Source organism: Helianthus annuus, chromosome 15 (assembly GCF_002127325.2).
Source record: "Helianthus annuus cultivar XRQ/B chromosome 15, HanXRQr2.0-SUNRISE, whole genome shotgun sequence".
Lineage (NCBI taxonomy): Eukaryota > Viridiplantae > Streptophyta > Magnoliopsida > Asterales > Asteraceae > Helianthus > Helianthus annuus.
Genome location: NC_035447.2, coordinates 114,994,608 through 114,999,527, shown reverse-complemented (window position 1 = coordinate 114,999,527; position 4,920 = coordinate 114,994,608). Strand labels below are relative to the sequence as shown.

The window sequence follows — 4,920 nt, the reverse complement described above, 5'->3', positions numbered from 1 at the left end:
TGACGTTACCCTCGGCTAAGTAGTCTGAGTCAGCAGGGATACAGTCCTAAATAGCCGGGTTATAGTATTAATAGTAGTTAACTTATGAGGGGGTCAAAGAGTTTGGATCCCCGCCATCCAATACCTATGGGCATTGAAGGAGATCCTACTAAATTTGACCCAGGTCCCAAGCAGGACCTCTAAACGCTGAACAAGGGCAAGACCCTTACCAAACCGTTCCCTTAACCCCCGACCAGGTAGCCAACATACCTCCATATAGACCGTGGAGATATGAATGGTGAAAATCTTTTATTTTATATAGACAGTAAAATAATGCCAAGACACCACGGACAAACGATAAGGAAAGATCACCTTCAACATAAGTAACTAGTTATTAAAGTCATTAATACAAAACCAAATAAAAAGTGCAAAAGATTAAAAATAAAAAGTATTATACTAAACACTTGTCTTCACCAAGTGATGTAAGAGACTTAGACAAACATGGCCTTGATTGTCAAGAACTCTTACGATCAATCTTGGATCCCGAGACGACTCACACACTCTACGATGGACAATGGATGATGGTGGTGGATGATGGTGTTATGGTGGTGGTGGGTGGTGGATGAAGTGTGAGAGAGGTGGTGTGCCAAGGGATGAGAGAGAATGAAGCCAAGCTCCTCTATTTATAGGCTGAACAGAAGGCTGGACACGGCCCCGTGTCCGCTGGACACGGCCCCGTGCCCGTCTGACATTCTCTCACTTCATTAATTGTAATTGCGAATTACAATTAATGCGCCTGCTGTACTTTCACCATGCCCCCGTGCTCGCTGGACACGGCCCGGTGGGCAATGGAAGCTTCTACTGGTTTGTCTTTTCTGCTGCTTCCTGGGCACGCCCCCGTGTTCGCTGGACACGGGGCGTGTTCAGACTCTGTTTCTTCTCCTTTGCCTTGGGAGGTGCCGTTGAGGGTCCGGGCAGTCCACTTTTGTTCCTTTTCTTGTATTTATGGTAGAATTAGTTGTCTTTTTGCTTCTTTTGTGATTTTGAGCTCATTTCATCCTGAAAATACAAAAGGAAGACAAAAACACTCTTTTTCCAACATTAGTACTTAAAAAGGGTTAGTTTTATGCCTTAATTGATGTGATTTATATGTTGCATTTTACACACATCAAATACCCCCACACTTGAACTTTTGCTTGTCCTCAAGCAAAACTCTTTAAATGTGGCTTACACTCCCAAATGGAATAGTAGAAGAGAAGTTTTTTTGCTTGTCCTAGAGTGTCGGGAATCCAAGGTTTTTATAGGTTTTATTTTTATTTATTTACAATCCTATTCGTTATGATTTATTTTGAACGTTTCATAAGATGAATTACTTATTTGGGCATAGCATGCCTTATTAAAATTCCATTTATATACAAGTTCACATACCTCACGGGAGATCACTCAACACTCGGCCGAAGGTGTATATTTTAGTGAATCACTCGAGAGCGGCACGGAACTTACGTCTTCCATAGGCTTGCCAAGCAATCAATCCTCCTCCTTTTTAACTTTTTACCTTTGTAAATATCAAGAGGACTTTTGGGGTGAAGGCTTGGTTTTAAAGGTGGGTGGTTGGTTAGTGGTTAGTAAAAAGGGCGAAAATCGTAACAAGCGTCGGTTTTTCGTGAAGTACCTTCTTTTTAGTGATTTTTTTATTTTGAAGTATTTCTCCAAACAAGCTTTTATAGCTTTTGTTTGTTTTTGACTTCATCATCATCATTTTTTTTTTTCGATCGTCACATAAAAAGGTGAGTTTACGAAAAAGCGAGCTTGTTACTAAAATAAATAGAAAAAAAAAATAAAAAGGTTTTTGGTGGGTAAAAAGGGTTTTGGGGTAATGAAATGAAAGGTTTAGGCTCAAAGGGGCTATCTAGGGGGATTTTGGGTAGGTAAAAAAAAATGAAAAATAATGGTTTAAAAGAAAAATGGTTAGTCCTAATGCCTCCATCATTTACTTACTTGGGTTTAAGTTGGTAAGGACCGGGAATGTATCGTCGTGGCAAGTTCTAGATTTGTAAGGACCGAGCGACTATTCACACAAGAAAAATGAGCATTTAATCTAAATATGTGTATTTTTGTGCTCAATAAAGGCTCAAAACTCACTTTTGTGGGAATGGGTTTTTAATGTGACCAAGCATATATAATTGAATTTTTAACTAGACTTGTTATACCGTTTCATAATTTTCTTATGTTGGTTCTTTTTTTATCACGACGCTATCGGTTGTAAACTTGTAAAAATATAACCTTTTTAGAACTTGTTATTCCCAACTTAAACTAAGACAAGTAAATAAAAAAAATGAAAAAGTTTTTTGAAAAAATTTGGGGTGTTTAGCGGTTCCAATAGAGTTTTGTGTAAGGCTTGTGTTTAGAATTTTGCAAAATTTCAAGGTTTTAGCATCTCCCCCACACTTAAATTACACATTGTCCTCAATGTGTCCAAAAATAAAGTTTTTGGTTGATTTAGAATGTGTAAAAGTGGGTTAAAAAGCAAAGATTTATGTTACTGGCATCCTGGACACGGCCCCGTGCTGACCGGGCACGGCCCCGTGGTCAAGTGCCAGTAACAAAAATTACAGAATTGAAACAGAAGCCTGGACACGGGGGCGTGTCCGCTGAACACGGCCCGTGTCCAGTTACCTGAACTGGGTGATTTTCTGCTGGGGCTCAGCACGGGGCCGTGTTGGTTGGGCACGGCCCGTGTTGAGCCTTCTGTGATGGAGATTTTTGTCGGGTTGCTCTGTTCTGCGTGCATGGTTCCATTTTTCTCGTTCCCTTTTTCATCCATTACCACCATGAGTGTGTTTTATTCTGCAAAAACTAAAAGATTAAACTAAACTAAGGATAGATCCGCGGAATGCCTCCGTGGTGCGCCACGTTTATAAGGGTCCTTGGCTAGACCCGATTCCAGGTTATATATCTTCTGAGTGGAGTGCCTTGCTTCCCAAGTTACACCGTCAGAGAGCGGCATCCAAGCTTGAATCAATAACCTTCATGTAATTGACTGGGTCGTTGTCCTCTATTCTCTTCCCAACTCCGAACTTCACCTCATCGTCCCCATACCTCAAAGTCAGTGTCCCGTCATTCATGTCTACCACTGCTTGTGCTGTGGCAAGGAAGGGTCTCCCTAGTATAAGGGGGACCTCGGTGTCTTCCTCCATGTCGAGTATGACAAAGTCAACTGGATAAACGAATCTGCTTACCCTTACCAAGACATTCTAGATGACACCTTGTGGGAACTTGACTGATCGATCAGCGAGTTGTATGCTTATTTTTGTAGGGCTCGTGGTTCCCAAGCCAAGCCTTTTGAACATCGATGAGGGCATGAGGTTAATGCTAGCCCCTAAGTCGGCCAAGGCATTGCGAACGGGTGATTCCCCTTTTGAGCATGGAATCGTGAAACTTCCGGGATCGATTTTCTTTTGGGGTAGTTTATTGAGTACGAGGGCAGAGCATTCTTCGCCTAAATTAACTAATTGCAAATTTTCAATTTTCTTTTTATGTGTAAGGAAGTCCCTCATAAATTTAGAGTATTTGGGCATTTGGGTTAGGACTTCGATAAAAGGAATATTGACATGCAATTGTTTTAACAGACTTTCGAATTTTGCGAACTGCTCATTGGTCTTTTGACGAATTAACCTACCGGGGTACGGAACTCGAGGAGCCTTGGTAGGCTCTGGTGATGGGGGAGAGTTCTTTTCCTGCAGATGTGTTGGCATTGTTTCTTCCGCAGGTGGAGGTACTTCTGCAGGCCCTACGGTGCGGTTTCGTAGTGTGATGAGGTGAACTTGCGCCTTTGGGTTTGTTTCGGTATTGCTAGGTAATGCGCCTTGCGGTCTCTCGGAAAAAATTTGTGCTAGTTGATTTATTTGTTTTTCTATGTTTTGAATGCTAGCTTGTTGATTCCTAAAATTAGATTCTAATTGTAGAAATCTTTCCGAGTTTTTCTTATCAGTGTCAGAGACGAGGCGAGATATAGTATCTTCGAGCCTTTCTCGTCCACCTTGTTGTTGAGTGAAATTTTGTGACTCATTTCTTGATTGCTGAAAGTTTGTTCGTTGGGTTTGTTGGTTACTACTATTGCCGGTTTCCCTCAGGTTTGGGTGGTTTCGCCATCCTTGGTTGTAAGTTCCCGTTGGAGGACCCGACGGCCTAGGTCTATTATCAATGTAGTTTACCATTTCTTGTTGATCGTCCGTTTCTTTCATGCAACTCCAATTTTCATGTGACCCACCACACCCTTCACAAGCCATAACCGAGACTGTTTTTGTCATTTCTAATTTTTTTATTTTTGAAGAAAGGGCCTCGATTTGGGCTTGTAAAGAAGTGCTTTCGTCGACCTTATGGGCGCCCGGGGCGATAGACTTATTTCCCCGGGGAGTGTGCCATTGAAAATTGGTTTGAGCAATTTCCTCAATCTGATTATATATTTCGTGTGGGCGTCGATTACCTAAAAGTCCCCCGGAGCTAGAATCAAGTGTCTGCCTAGTGTGTGGCAACAATCCATTGTAGAAAGTGGATACTTGTTGCCATATTGCGAGGCCGTGATGGGGACACTTGCGTAATAGCTCCTTGAACCTTTCCCAAGTTTCATATAAGGATTCCCCGTCCTCTTGTGAGTATGTATTAATTTCAGCCATTAATTTAGCAGTTTTAGCAGGAGGGAAATACTTATATAGAAATTTTTGGGCTAGTTCATCCCAGGTGTTTACCGATCCAGCTGGGAGGGTGTTGAGCCAAGCTTTCGCTCGGTCTTTTAGTGAGAATGGAAACATACGGAGGCGGATGGCGTCGTTTGATGCTCCATTGATCCGAAAGGTATCACATATTTCTAAGAAATTAGTTATATGTAGATGAGGATCCTCGTCCGCAAGCCCGTGGAAGGTTGCGGAGTTTTGGAGCATT

At 41.9% G+C, this 4,920-nt stretch overlaps 1 non-coding gene across 1 annotated transcript; it reads left to right on the top strand.

Moving 5' to 3' along the window:
• The first annotated feature begins 4,554 nt into the window (after window positions 1-4,554).
• Window positions 4,555-4,661, top strand: LOC118487840. The gene has a single exon (XR_004882783.1). It is a non-coding gene; the product is annotated as a small nucleolar RNA R71 (small nucleolar RNA).
• The last annotated feature ends 259 nt before the right edge of the window (window positions 4,662-4,920 follow it).